General features: G+C 47.4%; 1 protein-coding gene across 3 annotated transcripts in view; it reads left to right on the plus strand.

Annotated features, from left to right (window-relative positions):
• Positions 1 to 22,543, plus strand: part of LOC140404393 (ribonuclease P protein subunit p25-like protein) — a 54,124-nt gene that overhangs the window by 8,195 nt on the left and 23,386 nt on the right. Inside the window, exon 2 of one of the 3 annotated variants that reach the window (XM_072492853.1) lies at positions 839 to 1,010. The exons of 1 other annotated variant lie outside the window; for it this stretch is intronic. The gene's annotated coding sequence lies outside the window, so the exon portion shown is untranslated. Of the gene's footprint in view, positions 1 to 838; positions 1,011 to 2,872; positions 3,019 to 22,543 lie in introns of those variants that run through there. One more of the 3 variants, XR_011938497.1, reaches the window with a different exon arrangement.

The raw sequence follows: 22,543 nt of genomic DNA on the forward strand, positions 1-22,543 counted from the left end.
CTTCGGCCCAGTCCAACCCTAATTGCCCTTGAACTGAGTGGCTTGCTAGGGCCACTGAGGGCTGTTAAGAGTCAACCACATTTGCTGTGGGTCTGGAGTGACATGTCGGCCAGACCCAGGTTTCGTGCCCGAAAGGACATGAGTGGACCAGTTGGGTTTTTACAGTAATCAGTGATCATTGTCATGCCATAACAATGATACTAACTTGATATGCCATATTTTATCAATGGAATATAAATGTCACAGGCTACCACCATCTTGGGATTTGAACCCATGTACACAAAGAATAAGCCTCGCCCTCTGGCCATCATCTCCTCACCGCCTTGCAATGCAATATATAAGCGCCCTTAATGTACAATAAGTAGTATTTTCTTTTAGTGTCTCCGTTCATATTTTTGTTGTCATAATGGGCAGCACGGTAGCACGGTGGATAGCACAATTGCTTCACAGCTCCAGGGTCCCAGGTTCGATTCCCACTTGGGTCACTGTCTGTGCGGAGTCTGCACGTATTCTCTGTGTGTGCGTGGGTTTCCTCCGGGTGCTCCGGTTTCCTCCCACAGTCCAAAGATGTGCAGGTTAGGTGGATTGGCCATGTTAAATTGCCCTCAGTGACCAAAATTGCCCTTAGTGTTGGGTGGGGTTACTGGGTTAAGGGGATAGGGTGTGGTTGGGTAGGGTGCTCTTTCAGAGAGCTGCTGCAGACTCGATGGGCCGAATGGCTTCCTTCTGTACTGTAAATTCTATGAGAAAACATCGATTCTTTCAATGCTGTTTGCGTTAATCGCTGAATTCATCAGTGTTTATTTACAGAGGGGGAATGTTTTCATTTTGCCGTCAGCGAGTTCGCAGAGCCAAAGGTTAAATTTACATTTCTACCATTTGCCGATTGATGGACAGCCGAGTGGCGTTTGGAAATGGAGATTCCGCTGGAGTGACGTGTAACTTTTCAAAGACGCTCCAGAACCTGTGCGAAACACGAACACCATTCATGCTGGAAGCCTTTGATTCAGGTAAATTCTGCCAGGTATTAATAATGTTTATTAGTATCACAGAACTTCATTAACACTGCAATGAAGTTACTGTGAAAAGCCCCTAGTCGCCACATTCCGGCACCTGTTCGGGTACACAGAGGGAGAATTCAGAATGTCCAATTCACCTAATAGCACGTCTTTCGGGACTTGTGGGAGGAAACCGGAGCACCCGGAGGAAACCCATGCAGCCACAGGGGGAACGTGCAGACTCCGCACAGACAGTGACCCAAGCCGGGAATCAAACCTGGGACCCTGGCGGTGTGAAGCAACAGTGCTAATTACTGTGCTACCGTGCCACAGTCAGGTGGGGGGGGGGGGGGGGGGGGCGGATACCACATTCAACCGTGTTTATTCCTTTCTCAGCATTATAATAACAACAATAATCGTTATTGTCACAAGTAGGCTTACATTAACACTGCAATGAAGTTACTGTGAAAAGCCCCTAGACGCCACATTCCAGCGCCTGTTCGGGTACGCAGAGGGAGAATTCAGATTACAAGACCAAGGCGCAGGGTGGACGGGGCAAGGCCCGAATCCATCTCCTTGCTCACTCCGAATACCAATTCAAATTCAAATTGAATCTAATTCATGGTCCCCACTATGGATCCAAACTGACAAGAGGAGATGTTATCACCGATCTCACGCCTGATCCCGATCTTAGCCGACTGTGTTGATTAAGATCTGCCTATGTAAACACTGGAGGGTGGGGAAAGGAGGAAGGTTTTGCGCCCTGGTCAAGGACAGGATTTCATTTTAACAATGCTTATTTTTGGTGGAAAACTCATTCCTACCATATTGATAAAGCTGCAGATGGTTAACACTCTTAAATACATCGCGGGATGCTATTCAATCGGAAGGCTAAGCATAATTTATTACCCCGTCTGAATGTACTGACCATGATAGTTTGATTTTAGCAGAAACTTGAAACCTAATCCAACCAATGCAATTTCAAGTGCATGTTTGGGTGAAATGTTCCCATTGAGCCGAAAGTAGAAACTCTATCCTAATGGACAAGATCACAGTTTCAATTGCTCTCACAACTGAATCTGATATGGGTCAGCAACACATTAGTGCATGTTTGAGTTCTGTACGGTGGTAATGGGGGGAATGGTTTCGTGTGTGTGGGTGTGTGTGTGGGTGTGGGTGGGTGTTTGTGTATATTGGAGGGGTGGAGAGATGAGTGTGTACGTTTGCGAATGCACGCAAATCCGCAGAGTTTGTAGATGACCATATGTGTGTAGATGTGTGTAAACATGCATGTGTAGGTGTGTACACTTTGCAAAAACGTAGTCACAAGAGAAGCGAGCATTAATTACACTTGCTTGGAAATGTTAGAACATTTCCAGCTCCCAGCACCGGCTAACAGGTGTCCTCATTGAACATTTATTTTCCATTTTCTTTCTGATTTGATTGGTAAATGGCCCCAGGGTTTGATATGAAATGAAATGAAATGAAAATCACTTATTGTCACAAGTAGGCTTCAAATGAAGTTACTGTGAAAAGCCCCTAGTTGCCACATTCCGGCGCCTGATATTATGTAACTTTTATAATACAAATTATTTAAAAACTCAATTAAAAAACATCTCACTCACGAAGAGGTGTCTTTATCGATCAGCAAACCTCTTTGAACAAATGGAGTCCTATTTACTAGTTTGACTGAGGTTGTTAACATGTTGTTGCCCTCAAGTATAGTAAGGGTTTTTAAATGTTCAGTCTTCTTCCAAAGATTACTGCTCAACAATCTTGATTTCTGGAGAATTCATTTATATTCCATTTCATGGTGTAGAGTTTAAACTGGTCATGTTAATAATTTATGTACTGGTTTGCAAGTCCCTTCATTGTTTTATATTGCAAAGTTCAAAGGGTCTTGCCTCAGGGTTGTTCAACTTTCTTTAATTTGAAGAGCTGGCTAATGCAGCTTGCAAAAGACGACACAGCTTCGGGACCTGTGAGCGAGGGGTGTGATGTTCATACGTGCAAAGTTAATGTAAGTCTTCTAAACCCATACGGACCAATGCTTTGAGTATTACAGCTCCATAAGTGAGGTTGGATCAATGGTGCAGAATGTTTGCTTGATTCCTGTTGGGGAATCGGGAAGCATTGATGAAGAAGATTCCCTCAGGTGATTGCTTATACATGGATACAGTACATAAAAACATAAGAACTAGGAGCAGGAGTAGGCCATCTGGCCCCTCGGGCCTGCTCCACCATTCAATGAGATAATGGCTGATCTTTTGTGGACTCAGCTCCGCTTTCCGGCCCGAACACCATAACCCTTAATCCCTTTATTCTTCAAAAAACTATCTATCTTTATCTTAAAAACATTTAATGAAGGAGCCTCTACTGCTTCACTGGGCAAGGAATTCCATAGATTCGCAACCCTCTGGGTGAAGAAGTTCCTCCTAAACTCAGTCCTAAATCTACTTCCCCTTATTTTGAGGCTATGCCCCACCAGTGGAAACAACCTGCCCGCATCTATCCTATCTATTCCCTTCATAATCTTATATGTTTCTATAAGATCCCCCCTCATCCTTCTAAATTCCAATGAGTACAGTCCCAGTCTACTCAACCTCGCCTCGTAATCCAACCCCTTCAGCTCTGGGATTAACCTAGTGAATCTCCTCTGCACACCCTCCAGTGCCAGTACGTCCTTTCTCAAGTAAGGAGACCAAAACTGAACACAATACTCCAGGTGTGGCCTCGCTAACACCTTATACAATTGCAGCAGAACCTCCCTAGTCTTAAACTCCATTCCTCTAGCAATGAAGGACAAAATTCCATTTGCCTTCTTAATCACCTGTTGCACCTGTAAACCAACTTTTTTGCGACTCATGCACTAGCACACCCAGGTCTCTCTGCACAGTAGCATGTTTTAATATTTTATCATTTAAATAATAATTCCTTTTGCTGTTATTCCTACCAAAATGGATAACCTCACATTTGTCAACATTGTATTCCATCTGCCAGACCCTAGCCCATTCACTTAGCCTATCCAAATCCCTCTGCAGACTTCCAGTATCCTCTGCACTTTTTGCTTTACCACTTATCTTAGTGTCGTCTGCAAACTTGGACACATTGCCCTTGGTCCCCAACTCCAAATCATCTATGTAAATTGTGAACAGTTGTGGGCCCAACACTGATCCCTGAGGGACACCACTAACTACTGATTGCCAACCAGAGAAACACCCATTAATCCCCACTCTTTGCTTTCTATTAATTAACCAATCCTCTATCAATGCTACTACTTTCCCCTTAATGCCATGCATCTTTATCTTATGCAACAACCTTTTGTGTGGCACCTTGTCAAAGGCTTTCTGGAAATCCAGATCTACCACATCCATTGGCTCCCCGTTATCTACCGCACTGTTAATGTCCTCAAAAAATTCCACTAAATTAGTTAGGCACGACCTGCCCTTTATGAACCCATGCTGCGTCTGCCCAATGGGACAATTTCCATCCAGATGCCTCGCTATTTCTTCCTTGATGATAGATTCCAGCATCTTCCCTACTACCGAAGTTAAGCTCACTGGCCTATAATTACCCGCTTTCTGCCTGCCTCCTTTTTTAAACAGTGGTGTCACGTTTGCTAATTTCCAATCCGCCGGGACCACCCCAGAGTCTAGTGAATTTTGGTAAATTATCACTAGTGCATTTGCAATTTCCCTAGCCATCTCTTTTAGCACTCTGGGATGCATTCCATCAGGTCCAGGAGACTTGTCTACCTTTAGCCCCATTAGCTTGCCCATCACTACCTCCTTGGTGATAACAATCCTCTCAAGGTCCTCACCTGTCATAGCCTCATTTCCATCAGTCACTGGCATGTTATTTGTGTCTTCCACTGTGAAGACTGACCCAATCAGTTCCTCAGCCATTTCCTCATCTCCCATTATTAAATCTCCCTTCTCATCCTCTAAAGGACCAATATTTACCTTTGCCACTCTTTTTTGTTTTATGTATTTGTAGAAACTTTTACTATCTGTTTTTATATTCTGAGCAAGTTTACTCTCATAATCTATCTTACTCTTCTTTATAGCTTTTTTAGTAGCTTTCTGTTGCCCCCTAAAGATTTCCCAGTCCTCTAGTCTCCCACTGATCTTTGCTACTTTGTATGTTTTTTCCTTCAATTTGATACTCTCCCTTATTTCCTTAGATATCCACGGTCGATTTTCCCTCTTTTTACCGTCCTTCCTTTTTGTTGGTATAAACCCTTGCTGAGCACTGTGAAAAATCACTTGGAAGTTTCTCCACTGTTCCTCAACTGTTTCACTATAAAGTCTTTGCTCCCAGTCTACCTTAGCTAGTTCTTCTCTCATCCCATTGTAATCTCCTTTGTTTCAGCACAAAACACTAGTGCTTGATTTTACCTTCTCACCCTCCATCCTTTTAAATTCCACCATATTGTGATCGCTCCTTCCGAGAGGATCCCTAACTATGAGATCCTGAATCAATCCTGTCTCATTACACAGGACCAGATCTAGGACCGCTTGTTCCCTCGTAGGTTCCATTACATACTGTTCTAGGAAACTATCGCGGATACGTTCTATAAACTCCTCCTCAAGGCTGCCTTGACCAACCTGGTTAAACCAATCAACATGTAGATTAAAATCCCCCATGATAACTGCTGTACCATTTCTACATGCATCTGTTATTTCTTTGTTTATTGCCTGCCCCGCCATAATGTTACTATTTGGTGGCCTATAGACTACTCCTATCAGTGACTTTTTCGCCTTACTATTCCTGTAGGAGGCAGTCTTCCGATTTGAGCTTAAGGTGCACTCTGCAGCTACATGTCGTAACATATAACCTGAACGATCTTAATTCAGGTTATGTAATTCCAGTTTAAAAAATCGGAAATTGGGAATAAAGTAATCCAATAAGGAGGAACTTTATTACCCAGAGGGAGGTCCTGTGGCACAGTGGGAGCGTCACTACCCCTGGACCAGAAGCTCTGGGTTCAAGTCCAGCCCCGGGACGTTTTGGCCACGGAAGCAGTAATGCGGTTGAATGGGCTGATAATTTGGGCGGCATGGTAGCAAAGTGGTTAGCACTGTTGCTTCACGGCGCCAGGGACCCGGCCTCGATTCCCGGCTTGGGCCACTGTGTGGTTTCCTCCGGGCGCTCCGGTTTTCTCCCACAAGTCCCGAAGGACGTGCTTGTTAGATGAATTGGAAATTCTGAATTCTCCCTCTGTGTACCCGAACAGGCGCCGGAGTGTGGCGACTAGGGGCTTTTCACAGTAACTTCATTGCAGTGTTAATGTAAGCTGACTTGTGACACTAACAATGATTATTATTATTAATCAGTTCGGGAATCCTTCCACCACTTCCTCACTATTCCTTCGAGGGGAAAACAGTGTGGGTGTGAGGATAGGCTTAAAAGAACACTCCCCAAAGAGTTGTACAAATGGGGAACTTGCTGCCACATGGAATAGTTGAGGTGAATGACAAAAATGCATTCAAGTGCAAGCTAGACAAAGCTATGAGGGAGAATGGAAGCTGATAGGGCAGTAGGGTGAGGGGAAGGCTTGAGAGGAACATAAAAACTGGCATAGAAGTGTTGAGTTCAACGACCTGTATCTGGGATGCAGACTCAGGTGAATGAAATCCTTTGCTCATGTGCAGAATACAATAATCGGTTCTCTTCCAAGATATCACAATCGTTTAAAGAGTACACCAATATTAAAATGTTGGAAGCCATTGAAAATCTCAATAGATTCCCGCCAATGCACAAATAATTTATTTGTACACTTTGTGAACTTGCTTCTCCAGTGGGGCAAAAGGTAGAGAAAGTGCATCTTGTGGCTTTGTGGCAGGATTCCTATTTCTATGTCGTAAGGTAGTGAGTGAGTTGATAATCTCCACTTCACTGCAGGTACAATCTAGGCAGACACGCCAGCATAGTATTGAGGGAGGGCTGCACTGTCAGACGTGTGGCCTTTCTCGATGAGATGATAAATCAAAACCCTCCCAGTTCATAGAGATCTTTTCCATCTGCCTATCTCAAAGTTATCTTTGATGCCCAAAGTTGTACACACATGAGTACGGCCTCAATTGGGACCTTGGATTCATGTCGCATTACATTCACCGCCGTAATCCAATAAGGAGGACAGTGACAGTGCTAACCATTGTGCTACCATGCCACCAGATGGTGGTCGGCCTGTGGAGTTCGCTTCCACAGAAAGTGGAATCAAATGCACAGCACGTTGTTAAGGGTCCCCCGTGTCCTTATGGGGAGCTGGAATTCTGCAAGTTCCACGGGGTACTGGATCATCCCTACCCTGTGAGCCAATCCGACAATACCATCTAATCACTCAGCTTCTCTCTTTAACCATTTTCCATTTCTAAACTGCTCTGTAATTTATCTTCCATTGAAGTGACACAGTGGAAGTTGTTGTTCTGACTGTGTGGCCACTCCAATCTGTATGTTCTCCCCTTGCCTGCGTGGGTTTCCTCCCACAAGTCCCGAAAGATGTGCTTGTTAGGTGAATTGAACATAGAACATACAGTGCAGAAGGAGACCATTCAGCCCATCGAGTCTGCACCGACCCACCTAAGCCCTCACTTCCACCCTATCCCCGTAACTCAACAACCCCTCCTAACCTTTTTGGCCACTAGGGGCAATTTATCATGGCCAATCCAACTAACCTGCACGTCTTTGGACATTCTAAACTCTCCCTCAGTGTACCCGAACAGGCGCCGGAATTAGGCGACGAGGGGATTTTCACAATAACTTCATTGCAGTATTAATGTAAGTTTACTTGTGACACTAATAAAGATTTTATTTCTGGATGAAGATATTTCTCCTCATCTCAGTCCTAAATGGTCTGCCCATATCCTCAGGTTGTGGCCCCTGATTCTGGGACATCCCCACCGTCGGGAACATCCTTCTCACGTACTGAAACCTTTCCCCTGTGAAATCTGAAATTCTGAAATATATTTTGCTTAAACACAGTTTCATCAGTTGTCAAAAGTCATTTGACTTTAAGGCCTCTTGAAACTCTGGGACAACCGTGTGAGACAGAGGGAGAATTGATTTTAGTGGTTTGCGTTGGCTTGTATGGATTGGATTGGATTGGATTGGATTTGTTTATTGTCATGTGTACCGAGGTACAGTGAAAAGTATTTTTCTTCGTGCAGCTCAACAGATCAAAAAGTACATGGGAAGAAAAGGGAATAAAAGAAAATACATAATAGGGCAACACAACATATACAATGTAACTACATAACACCGGCATCGGATGAAGCATACAGGGTGTAGTGTTAATGGGGTCAGTCCAAAGAGGGTCATTTAGGAGTCTGGTAACTGCGGGGAAGAAGCTGTTTTTGAGTCTGATGGAGTTTAAGCTTGGGATGGAGCAGTGGGAGAAGTGGTTACTGACTCGGAGAGGCAATTGGGAAGCAATATTAGATTACGGAATGCTTAGATAAGTGAAGCCCAAAAATAACAAAGCATTTCTTGAATCCCCATGGAAGTCAGTCGATAAGGAAGTCAACAATACCAAGTTGTGACTGACTGGGGAATGATAGCAGCCCTACCGCCGACGTGACAATGCCCTTTCTCAAAGCCACCACGATTAAAGCTTTCTTGGCAGCTGGGAGCAATAGCTTTAAAACCACTTCAAAGCAGTATCAGTCATTAAGCTGTTTCTAATCCGCACTAGCCTGTGTCAATGATTACTGCAGCCCCTGTCCAATCACTGGGCTATTGATAAGAGAATTAATTCTTTTTTGGGGCGAGTTAATCAGGTTTGTTGGGTTGGTGTGAGAGGGTGATCAACAGCATTTTGAGCTTCGTCAAGTTCATTTTACACTTTTAAACGTGATATTAGCCCTCCACAGAATGTCAGATCTGAAGTAAAACCATTCAATTATTTGTAAGTTTAATTAACTCTGGATGAAGATTAGTGAATAAATGTCCCATGGGGTTGTTCAGGGGAACGTGAGGTGAAGTGGTCTCACCTGCTGCAACAAGAACATAAGAAGGTATAAAGGTAAGGAAGTGTTGTTGCAGCTATACAAGGTACAGGTAAGACCGCACCTGGAATATTGTGCACAGTTTTGGTCCCCTTATTTGAGGAAAGATGTAGTGGCATTGGAGGCAGTTCAGAGGAGATTCACTAGGTTGATTCCAGAGATGAGGGGTTTGTCGTATGAAGAGAGATTGAGCAGTTTAGGCCGATACTCCAGGGAGTTTAGAAGAATGAGGGGAGATCAAATTGAGGTATGCAAGATGCTAAAAGGTCTGGACAAAGTAGACATGGAGCGGCTGCTTCCTCGTGTGGGGCATTCTAGAACGAGAGGTCGTAGCCTTACGATAAGAGGTATCAAATTTAAAACAGATATGAGGAGAAACTACTTCTCCCAAAGGGTTGTGAGTCTGGAATTCGCTACCCCAGAGTGCGGTGGATGCTGGGACCGTGAGTAAATTTGAGGAGTTAGACAGATTATTAATTGGTAAAGGGTTGAAGGGTTATGGAGAACGGGCAGGACGGTGGAGTTGAGGCCAGGATGGGATCAGCCATGAACACATTGAAGGTGTTAGGCCGGGAGGCTAAATTGTCTAATCCTGCTCCGAGATCATGTGTTCGAGGGAGGCGATGCTCTGGCTGATTTTGCAATCCAGCTCTTGGTCTGCAGCATTGTAGGTAGCAGATGAGGAGCATATCGGCCATGAGAGAATGGCGGAGCAGACTCGATGGGCCTAATGGCCTAATTCTGATCCTGTATCTTATGAATTTATGAACCTATGAACTAGGGGCAGGATTAGGCCATTCGGCCCCTCGAGCCTGCTCCGCCATTCAATACGATCATGACTGATCACATCTCTGCCTCAACTCCCCTCTCGTGCCCTTCACCTTCCTTGCTCATTTTCGCACAGCCCTCGATTGCCATTGACATCAGATGACTATTTGGCCACGGGGTGCAGGGCAATCAGCAACAAGCCAGGCTACTTAACCCTTCTTCAACACCAAATGGACATGAGTGTCCCTTTGCTGCGGTTGCCGGCCTCTCCCTGCTCTTAATGGCCGAGACTGCAGTTCCCCTGTAAACAGCCCAGACTTTGATCTGCTGAGCGGTTGTATGCTTGATGGAGTATAAAAATCTCCCCCCCCCCACCCTCGGCGATCATCGAAGCCCTTTGTGGGTGGTGGGGGGGGAGGAGGAGAGGGGGAAACATTTCTCAGAAGTAGCTAACAATGGGCAGCACGGTGGCACAGTGGCTAGCACTGCTGCCTCTCGGCACCGTGGACCCGGGTTGGATCCCGGTCCCGGGTCACTGTCCGTGTGGATTTTGCACATTTTCCCCGTGTCTGCGTGGGTCTCACCCCCACAACCCCAAAAAGATGTGCAGAGTAGGTGAATTGGCCACTAAATGGGCAGCACGGTAGCACAGTGGTTGCACTGTTGCTTCACAGCGCCGAGGGTCCTGGGTTCGATTCCCACTTGGGTCACTGTCTGTGCGGAGTCTGCACGTTCTCCCCGTGTCTGCGTGGGTTTCCTCCGGGTGCTCCGGTTTCCTCCCACAAGTCCCGAAAGACGTGCTGTTCGGTGAATTGGACATTCTGAATTCTCCCTTTCTGTACCCGAACAGGCACCGGAATGTGGCGACTGGGGGATTTTCACAGTCACTTCAATGCAGTGTTAATGTAAGCCTACTTGTGACAAATAATAATAAAGATCAATTTCCCCTCAATTGGAAAAAAAGAATTGGGTGCTCAATAAATTAATTTTTTTAAAGTAGCTAACAACAACATTTTTATCGTTAAAAAATCACCGTACCCCTCTTTCTTATTTGGACAAACTGCTGCTCAAATGTGTTTTGACTGTCAAGGCGGTATTGAGGCTTCAGTCTGATCAAGGGGTAGATTGATCTGAATTTTGCTCACTTTCATTTCCCGCAAGCAACCTTCAACCTCAACCCCCCCCCCAATAGAGAAAATGAGCCAGGATTGCCTCTCCTGACCACAGTCCAATGATCCGAACATGTGCATAGTCCTTTATTTCATAGAATTTACAGTGCAGAAGGAGGCCATTCGGCCCATCGAGTCTGCACCGGCTCTTGCAAAGAGCACCCTACCCAAGCCCACACCTTCACCCTATCTCCATAACCCAGTAACCCCACCTAACATTAAGGGCAATTTTGGACACAAAAGGGCAATTTATCATTGGCCAATCCACCTAACCTGCACACCTTTGGACTTGTGGGAGGAAACCGGAGCGCCCGGAGGAAACCCACGCACACACGGGGAGGATGTGCAGACTCCGCACAGACAGTGACCCAAGCCGGGATTCGAACCTGGGACCCTGGAGCTGTGAAGCAATTGTGCTAACCACTGTGCTACCGTGCTGCCCTCTTGGGGGTTTGACAAGGAGCCCAGACTCTGCTCCCATGATCGGAGGGATAACAGTGCCACCCATTGCCTGTGCCTGCCCGAACGAGACACCTGTATTGTGAGACCGAGAAACCATTCCCTCTTTATGGTAATCGGTCTGTGATGTACTCACAGTCACTTTAATCGGAAACAGAAGGATGACTGCACTGCAGTGTTGTGAGAGTCTCACTGAAGTGCATCATGTGAAACATTAACTGTGAAATGCAGCCCCCTCCCCCATCAACTCATTTAGACATGCAACAACATTATTGATGAGATTCCTTCCCGCACGGGGTGTAAACATTGTTCGACCAAATGGATCCAATTAGCGTTCATATCAAAGGAAAGATTAGAATTGCGGTTGGCATTACACATTCCATTTCAATGTGCCTCACACAGCAAATTGAAATCTGTTCCCTTTCATTCTCCCTCCTCCCTCCCACCCCCTGATTGCCAGACTTCTTAATGCCACAAGTATTCTAATGGTATTCTGCTAAATATGGATCTGAGTTAATTTAGCTGTGCACAGAACTAATGACTGGATCTCAAATTAACTCAAAATTTAGCCTGCCTCAGATCCATAGAAATATAACCATCAGGCAAAGACTCGGGCACTGAATTCGCCAAGACATTGTCCAAGTTTATTGAATAAGAGATAAAAGGAACATAAATATGCTCAGCGACAATACACAACAGACTTTCTCCCCGTGTCTGCGTGGGTTTCGCCCCCAAAAGATGTGCAGGCTAGGTGGATTGGCCACGCTAAATTGCCCCTTAATTGGAAAAAATAATTGGGTACTCTAAATTTTTAAAAAATAAATACACAACAGACTTCAAGGTCTTTGCACTGCCTCTTCCCCCAGAAGCATACACAGTGCTTTGGGGGTGGACAATTAAAAGAACTCACCGGAGGAGGAGGCTCCACAAGTATCCGCATCCTCAATGATTGGGAGCCCAGCACATCAGTGCAAAAGAGAAGGCTGAGGCATTTGTAACAATCTTCAGTCAGAGGTGCCGAGCGGATGATACATCTCGGTCTTCTCTGGACGTTCCTGTGGTGAATGTACAGTGCTAATAATTCACCAGTGCATTTGTATCTAGTGCTAATAATTCACCAGTGCATTTGTATCATGTTCTGCTGTTGTGTTATGTTGTTAACCCTGTGGGCTCCACCTATGGGCCATTGTGTGGCTTCACCCACAGGGGGATATGTTGGGGCATGTACGGGCTCCGCCCATGGCTCCTCCCCTTAAGAGGAAGTATAAAGAGCAGCTGACCTGCAGGCAGTTCCCAGTATTGTACCAGTCGCAGGCAGGCACTGTTCTAAGCTGATTAAAACCACGGTTTACTTCACCTCGTTTCATTTCCATTTCATTTCATTTTCATTTTGTGTCTTTGAGTGAATTGATGGTCGCATCAATTTAATCAGCTTAAATACAACTATGGAATCAGCCCCCAAACCTGACAGACTGGAACTCGATCTGCAGGCCGCGGAGGCGAAATACATTTTTTCGCACTGGCATCGATGCTTAAAGGCCTATCTCACCGCGTCGTCCACGCCATCCGTCACTGACGAACAGAAGCTGAGCCTCCTCCACGCACGGGTGAGCCATCGCATTTCTGTCCAGCTCGACGCCGCCGCCTCCTATACAGATGCCCTTGCGCTGCTCGAACGCCTCTACATACGGCCTGTGAACGAGGTCTACGCGCGACATGTCTTCACCACTCGCCGCCAGCGCCCCGGGAAGTCGCTGGATGTGACCTCAAAGCCCTCCAGGCCGTTATGGCCACTCAGCACATGGAGCTCGCTGTCCGAGACGTCTACGTGGTGGGAGTCCGTTTGAATTATGTGAGACAGCGCCTGCTCGAAAAAGGGGCCCAGGACCTGGACGACATGATAAAGTTAGCCACCTCTCTGGAGGCTGCTTTTCAGAGCCTTACTGCGTTCCCGGCCGACCACGTGACTCCCTCGTGGGCCCCCGACCAGAGACTACCTCGGCCTGTGCCGCGCGGCCGCCCGCCCGCCCCCGGCAGCACTGCCCGGCCCGCAACGCAAACTGCAGCAGCTGCGGGCGAAAAGAACACTTCGCCAAGGTCTGCCTGGCCAGGTCTAAGAACTCTAACTCACAGACCCAATCCTCAGACTCACAGGCCCGCAGTCCCCGCAATGTGGCAGCGCGTCTGCTGACTCCGCCTCCTCACAACCCGTGCGACTCACAGGGGCCACCATCTTGGCCATAATCCCCCACGCGGCCGGCCACGTGCGATCCATGGGGGCTGCCATCTTGGACGCCACCTTCCTCACTGCCCGCCACGCTCGACCAACGGGGGCCGCCATCTTGGCTGCCATCTGCCACGCCGCTCGACGCGTACGATCTACACGGACAGTCATCGCGGGGCTGCCCCAGCACCTCCAATCACGCCGCCGGCTACCCTCAACTCAGCGCGGTCACGTTGGACCAGTCGCGACCCAAGCATCTCCAGAGCTCCATGATGGCCGTCCGGGTTAACGGGCACGAGACGCCTTGCTTTTTCGTCTCCGGGAGCACAGAGAGCTTCATTCACCCGGACATGGTAAGACGCTGCTCGCTCCCAATTTTCCCGACGCAACAAATCATCTCCCTCGGTGCAAATCCAAGAGTGCACTACTGCAACCCTAGCGATACAGGGCGCTCAGTACGCTAATTTTAAACTATATGTGCTCCCAGACCTCTGCTCTCCTTTCCTATTGGGACTCGACTTCCAATGCAACCTCAGGAGCCTTACTCTTAAGTTCACGGGGGCCCCTGCCCCCAGTCACTATATGCAGCCTCGCGACCCTAAAAGTCGACCCTCCCCCTCTCTTCGCAAACCTCACCGCCGACTGCAAGCCAGTCGCCACCAGAAGCAGGCGGTATAGCATGCAGGACAGGATGTTCATTAGGTCAGAGGTCCAGGGTCTCTTGCGGGAGGGAGTCATCGAGGCCAGCAATAGCCCCTGGAGAGCTCAGGTGGTGATCGTCAAGACCGGGGAGAAGCTCCGGGTGGTGATTGATTACAGCCAAACCATTAACCGGTAGACACAACTCGATGCGTACCCCCTTCCCCGGATTGCAGACATGGTAAATCAGATCGCACACTACCGCGTGTTCTCCACGAAATCTGGATACCACCAGCTCCCAATCCGCCCGGAGGACCGCCACTACACGGCTTTTGAGGCAGACGGCCGCCTTTTCCATTTCCTCCGGGTCCCCTTTGGTGTTACGAATGGGGTTTCGGTGTTCCAAGAGCAATGGACTGAATGGTGGACCAGTACAGACAGCGGGCCACATTCTAGACTTGGACAATGTCACCATCTGCGGCCGTGATCAGCCGGACCACGACGCCAACCTCCACCGATTTCTCCAAACCGCCCAAACCCTCAACCTCACCTACAACAAGGAGAAATGTGTTTTCCGCACAACCAGACTAGCCATCCTCGGCTACGTCGTGGAGAACGGGGTCCTAGGGCCCCACCCTGATCGTATGCGCCCCCTCCTGCAACTCCCTCTCCCTCACCGTCCCAAGGCCCTGAAGAGGTGCCTTGGATTCTTCTCCTATTACGCCCAGTGGGTTCCCCAGTATGCGGAAAAAGCCTGCCAACTAATTAAGGCCACCATTTTTCCACTGGCGGCTGAGGCCCGCCAGGCCTTCAGTTGCATCAAGGCGGACATCGCCAAAGCCGCGATGCACGCGGTGGACGTGTCCGCCCCCATCCAGGTGGAGAGCAACGCATCGGAGATCGCTCTCGCCGCCACCCTCAACCAAGCAGGCAGACTGGTAGCGTTCTTTTCACGCACCCTCACCACCTCTGAAATTCAACACTCCTTGGTCAAAAAAGAAGCCCAAGCCATCGTGGAAGCCGTGCGGCACTGGAGGCACTACCTCGCTGGTAGGAGGTTTACCCTCGTCACCGACTGACGATCGGTAGCCCTCATGTTCGACAATACGCAGCGGGGCAAAATCAAGAAAGATAAGATCTTGAGGTGGAGGATCGAACTCTCCACCTATAACTACGATGTAGTATATCATCCTGGGAAGCTCAACGAGCCCCCAGATGCCCTGTCCTGCGGCACATGCGCCAGCCTGCAAGATGACCGACTACGGGCTATCCACGATGACCTCTGCCACCCGGGGGTCACCCGGCTCGGCCATTATATCAAGGCCCGCAACCTACCCTATTCCACCGAGGAGGTCAGAGCCATGACCAGGGACTGCCAAATCTGTGCGGAGAGTAAACCGCACTTCTATCGACCGGATAAGGCCCATCTGGTAAAGGCATCCCGGCCCTTTGAGCGCCTCAGTATCGATTTCAAAGGGCCCCTCCCCTCCAATAACCACAATACATACTTTCTCAACATCATAGATGAGTTCTCCCGCTTCCCATTTGCCATCCCCTGCCCCGATACTCCCACTGTCATTAAAGCCCTGCATAGTGTCTTCACCCTGTTTGGTTTCCCCAGTTATGTCCACAGTGACCGGGGCTCGTCGTTCATGAGCGACGAACTGCGTCAGTACCTGCTCAGTAAGGGCATCGCCTCGAGCAGGACGACCAGTTATAACCCCAGGGGAAACGGGCAGGTGGAGAGGGAGAACGCGACGGTCTGGAAGACCGTCCTACTGACCCTGCGGTCCAGGAATCTCCCGGTTTCCCACAGGCAGGACGTCCTCCCCGATGCGCTCCACTCTATCAGGTCCCTCCTTTGCACGGCCACAAACCAGACTCCTCATGATCGCTTGTTTGTTTTCCCTAGGGGAGCGACCTCAGGGGCCTCGCTTCCGTCCTGGCTGAAGACACCGGGACCAGTCCTCCTCCGAAAACACGTTCGGAGCCATTAGACCGACCCCCTGGTAGAGAGGGTTCAGCTCCTACACTCCAACCCACAATATGCTTATGTCGAACACCCCGATGGCCAACAAGATACGTCTCTCTCCGGGACCTTGCTCCCGCAGGCTCAACCACCACTGCAGCCCCCACACCAAATCCCGTCCAACCTCCCATGTCCAGCGCCCCCACCCCTATATGGCTCCCGCGCTCCCTCCCACCCGCCGCACCGGTCCACAGGAATGAAGCTCCAGAAGAGCCGCTCCCGGAGTCCACGCCTGTGCCCGCACCGGACCCACTTCCACAGCCACCCGGACCCGCTGCAACACCAGTGCTTCGGCGATCGCAGCGCACGATTCGTGCGCCGGACCGGCTGAACCTATGAGCCCGTCACCCCCGCCGGACTTCATATTTTAACAGGGGGTGAATGTGGTGAATGTATAGTGTTAATAATTCACCAGTGCATTTGTATCATGTTCTGCTGTTGTGTTATGTTGTTAACCCTGTGGGCTCCACCTATGGGCCATTGTGTGGCTTCACCCACCGGGGGATATGTTGGGGCATGTACGGGCTCCGCCCATGGCTCCTCCCCTTAAGACAAAGTATAAAGAGCAGCTGACCTGCAGGCAGTTCCCAGTATTGTACCAGTCGCAGGCAGGCACTGTTCTAAGCTGATTAAAACCATGGTTTACTTCACCTCGTGTCTTTGAGTGAATTGATGGTCGCATAAATTCCCAGCACCACAGATGCCAATATGCAGCCAATTTGATTCGCTCCATGGGAAGTGCATTTTGAGAGGACTAACAAGGGTGGGGAATACACAATGAACGGTAGGACACTAGGAAGTACAGACAACCAGAGGGACCTTGGGGTGCACGTCCACAGAACACTGAAGGCAGCAGGATAGGTAGATAAAGTGCTTAAGATGGCATATGGGACGCTTCCATTATTAGCCGAGGCATAGAATATAAGGGCAGGGAAGTTATAATGGAGCTGTATAAAATGCTCGTTAGTCCACAGCTAGAGTATTGTGTGCAGTTCTGGTCGGCACACTACAGGAAGGGAGTGATTGCACTCGAGGGGTTGCAGGGGAGATTCACCCGCTTCCTGGGTTGGAGCGTTTCAGCTATGAAGAGAGGCTGGTTAGGCTGGGGTTGTATTTGTTAGTGCAGAGAGGGCTGAGAGGGGACCATACACAATTATGAGGGACATTTATAGGATAGATAGGAAGAAGCTTTTCCTCGTAGTAGAGGGGTCAATAGCCAAGGGGCACAGTTTTAAGGTAAGGGGCAGGAGATTTACCGGGGTTTTGAGGAAAAACCTTTTCACCAGAAGGGTGGTGGGAATCTGGAACTGGCTGTCTGAAAGGGTGGGACAGGCGGGAAGCATTTAAATGAGGACTTGAAGCACCATGGTATACAAGGGTACGAACCAAGTGCTGGAAAATGGGATTAAATGGGTGGCGCAAATGCGATGGGCTGAAGGGCCTCCTTTTGTGAGGTAAAACAATGTGACTCTATAACTCTGTATCAAAAATTGGCTGAAGGCACTAATACTGCAAAGGCTATGGGCCCTGACAATGTTCGCCCAGCAGTAACTTCATTGCAGTGTTATTGTAAGCCTACTTGTGACAATAAAGATTATTATTACATACTGAAGACTCGTACTCCAGAACTTGCCGTGCCCCTAGCAAAGCTGTTCCAGTACAATTGTGACACTGGCATCTACCCAGCAATGTGTAAAATTGTCCAGGTATGTCCTGTCCCCAAAAAGCAGGAAAAATCCAACCCAGCCAATTACCATCCCATCGGTCTACTCTCAGTCATCAGTGAGGGGGGTGTCATCAACAGTGCTTTCAAGTGGCTCATTCACTGCTCACTGACACTCAGTTTGGGTTCCGCCAGGGCCAGTCAGCTCCTGAGCTTATTACAGCCTTGGTTCAAACATGGACAAAAGAGCTGAACTCCAGAGGTGAGGTGAGAGTGACTGCCCTTGACATCAAGGCAGCATTTGACCGAGTGTGGCATCAAGGAGTCCGAGCTAAACTGGAGTCAATGGGAATCGGGGGAAAACTCCGCTGGTTGGACTCATGCTTAGTACAAAGGAGAATGGTTGTGGTGGTTGGAGGTCAATCATCTCAGCTCCAGGACATCATGGCAGGAATTCCTCAGGGTAGTGACCTAGGTCCACCCATCTTCAGCTGTTTCATCAATAACTTCCTTCCATCATAAGGTCAGAAATGGGGTTGTCCACTGAGAAATGCACAATGTTCAGCATCATTTGTGACTCCTCAGGTGCAGAAACGGTCCATGTCCAAACGCAACAAGACCTGTACAATATCCAGCCTTGGGCTGACAAGTGGCAAGTTACATTCGCATCAACAAGTGCCAGGCAAAGACGGCGGACGGGATTCTCCGCCGGGGTGATTCGCCGTTTTGCCGGCTCCCGGGGGTTTTCCCGACGGCGTGGGGCTGCCCCACAATGGGAAACCCCATTGACCGGCTGGCGTAACGGAGAGTCCCGCCAACGGGTCGGGGCAAAAATGTGGTGCGGCGGGCGGAGTATCCAGCCCATTCTCCAACAAGAGAGAATCTAACTGTCGTCCCTTAACATTCAATGGCATTACCATCACTGAATCTCCCACTATTGGAGGTTACCAATGACCAGAAAGTGAACTGGACTGGACATACAAATACTGTGGCCACAAGGTCAGGCCAGAGGCTAGGAATCCTGCAGCAAGTACCTCCTGACTCCCCAATGCCTGTCCACCATCTCAAGGCTCAGGTCTGATGGAATACTCTCCACGTACCTGGATGAGTGTAGAAGCTTGTCACCATCCAGGACAAAGCAGCCAGTTGATTAGCGCGTCATCCACAAAGATTCACTCCCTCCACCATCGGTGCACAGCGGCAGGAGTGTGCGTACCTTCTACACAGCAACTCGCCAAGGCACCTTCGACAGCACCTTCCAAGCTCACGACCTCTACCAACTGGAAGGATAAGGGCAGCAACCACAGAGGAGCACCTCCACCATTGAGGTTCCCCTCCAAGTCACTCACCATCCTGACTTGGAAATATATCGGCCGTTCTTTCACTGTCGCTGAGTCAAAATCCTGGAACTCTCTCCCTAACAGCATTGTGGGTGTACCTACACCACATGGACAGCAGCGGGCTCAAGGCAATTAGGGATGGGCAATGGATCAACACCCAATTCCCGCACTGACAGGAATTCTGCCTTGACGCCCGAGAACATACAACACAATTGGTTTCCCTTTGCTTGATGCGCACAAACATTTGGTTCCCGAAACCTCCTTTTGTACTTAATTCTGACCTCACCTCACCTTGATCGAAAGTTGTTGTTGATAGCCAATTGTTCAATATTGCTGTAAGGGTTGATTTCACTTATCACAGCCCAAGGGAAAATGGACACTTGCTTGTCTGCACTTTTAGCACAGGGCTAAATCGCTGGCTTTTAAAGCAGACCAAGGCAGGCCGGCAGCACGGTTCAATTCCCGTAATAGCCTCCCCGAACAGGGGCCGGAAATGTGGCGACTAGGGGCTTTTCACAGTAACTTCATTTGAAGCCTACTTGTGACAATACGCGATTTTCATTTCATTTCATTTCAAATCACTCCATTGGCTGTGGAACAAAAGATTGAGATGGCCCAAATCCATGAAAGGCACTATAGAAATGCATGTCCCACTTTCTGTAGGCTTTGGAAAAGACTATTTAACAGTTGTCATCCAACAGCAACCTTCTCTGCTCGTCTCTGCATGGCTGCCTTGTGTTATGGGCGAGGCGTTTTCAGAACCCCAAAATGTATCATGGAGTTCAACCAACCTCCCCCTTTAATGGATTTGTTGCTTTTCCGAGCACACAGCTTATTCCCTAGGTGTGGGATTACAATTATGGCCACGTGGGTTTTTAAACACAAAACACTGTTTATTCCATGAACTCAACTTAACATCTTCAATATACATTGGATCTCTTAACACCCCTTACTTCAAAGATAACTCCGAAAATATTACAACTGTAAAAAATTCCTCAAAATGTTCCTTCAAACTTCCAAGAGACTTAACACCTTTAAACCGAATCACATCAGGTTAAAGGCTTTACTATTATGAGTTTAAATCACCCAAATGATCCAGAGATAGTCTTTCATGGCCAGAGATCACAGCAAATCCAGCTCACTGCAAAACACAGACAGTCCCCAAGCTCTTTTCCTCCAAACTGAAACTTCAAAATGGCTGACCTGAGCTCAGCTCCACCCACTCTCTGACATCACTGTTTTCTTAAAGGTACATTGCTTAAACATCCATGTCTTAAAGGTACTCTCACATGACACCTCACCCCAAGAAAAATAAATAAACCATCAACTTCAAGATTGTTTCATTTTTCACTTTTGCACCATCCACTACGAAATATACACAGTAAATATACCTTTTTCTTTTTAAAAAAAACCCACACACAAACAGGTATAATAATATAGTCCATGTTTCTTTGTTCTTCTTCCTCCAACCGAAATCCTTCTCAATTGACAGTCTCTTTGAACAAAGTCTCTGCACGATCCATCCATTCCTCTACTCCTCGGCATTTCTCTTTAGAATCAGATACTTTAGTTCAATCTGACCACAGAGTCCCTTGCAATTCTCCAATACAGGAACATTGGTGATCACAGCTTTCAGGCAGTCAAATGCCTGTTGAAAGTCCGCTGACCATTGAATTTTTTGACGTTTATTTAGCAAGTCCATCAGTGGAGTAATCACGCCACAAAACGTTTGCACAAATGTTCGATCAAATCCACTCTTGCGAAGAAATCGCATTATTTCCCTTCGTCTTGAGGGTATCGGAAACTCTGCAAGGAAAGTGATTTGGGCTTCTGCAAATTCACTTTCGGCTAGGTTCAGCACCAAACCCGCCTCCTGACGTCGATTGAAGAACTCCTTACGAATAATGAAATGTTCTTTCCATGTCTGGAAGTTGGAAATTAAAGCAGATTGTCCCTATTTCTCAATGCAATCCCTCAAACGTGGGATAGGATAAGAGTCCATTCTGGTAACTGCATTCCCCTTTCTGTAGTCCACACACAACTGTTGATACCATCTGGTTTAGGTACCATCACTATGGGTGAGCTCCATTGGCTGCAACCCACTTCAATTATGCCATTCTTCAGCATACTCTCAATCTCTCTGTTAACCTGTGCCAATTTTAAAGGATTACGTCTATATGGATGTTGTTTGATAGGAACAGCATTTCCCACATCTACATCATGTATAGCCATTTTAGTACTTCCCAATTTATCTCTACAAACTTGCCCATGTGATATCAATAACTCTTTCAGGTCAGTTTGTTTTTCCTCTGGAAGGTAACTTAACAATTCATCCCAATTTTTAAGAACATCCTCATTTTCCAAATTAATTTGAGGTATGTCAAATTCACAGTCATCTAGATTTGGTTAATCACTTTGAGTTAGAATCATTAAAACCTTCTTTTTCTCTCATTCCCTTTCAAAGTACCTTTTAAGCATATTCACATGACACACTCGGTGAGTCTTCCTTCTATCTGGTGTTTTTACCACATAATTCACCTCACTTAATTTCCTTTCAATCTGATACGGTCCACAAAACCTAACTTTTAAAGGCTCACCTACCACTGTTAACAACACTAAAACTTTATCCCCACTGGCAAAACTACGATCTTTGGATTTCTTGTCCGCTACCCGTTCATCACATTTTGTGCAACTTTCAAACATTGTCTAGCCAATTCACCTGCTCTATTTAATCGTTCGCTAAAATTTGACACGTAATCCAATAGTGTAATTTCCGATTTCTCACCCACCAATTTTTCCTTAATCAATTTAAGTGGTCCTCTTACCTCATGACCAAAAATTTGTTCAAATGGACTAAATTTGGTAGACTCATTAGGTGCATCCCTAATTGCAAACAATACAAATGGAATTCCTTTATCCCAATCCTCTGGATAATCTTGACAATACGCCCTCAACATTGTCTTTAATGTCTGATGCCACCTTTCTAACGCTCCCTGCGATTCTGGATGGTACGCAGTTGATTTAAATTGTTTTATTCCTAAGCTATCCATAACTTCTTTGAATAACTTTGAAGTAAAATTTGATCCTTGATCCGATTGAATTTCTGTGGGTAGTCCATATCTCGTAAAGAATTTAAGTAACTCCTCCACAATCCTTTTAGCTGTAATATTACGTATTGGAATGGCCTCTGGAAACCTAGTAGACACATCCATTATAGTCAAAAGATATTGATTCCCACTTTATGTTTT

Source organism: Scyliorhinus torazame, chromosome 30, assembly GCF_047496885.1.
Source record: "Scyliorhinus torazame isolate Kashiwa2021f chromosome 30, sScyTor2.1, whole genome shotgun sequence".
Taxonomy (NCBI): Eukaryota; Metazoa; Chordata; class Chondrichthyes; order Carcharhiniformes; family Scyliorhinidae; genus Scyliorhinus; species Scyliorhinus torazame.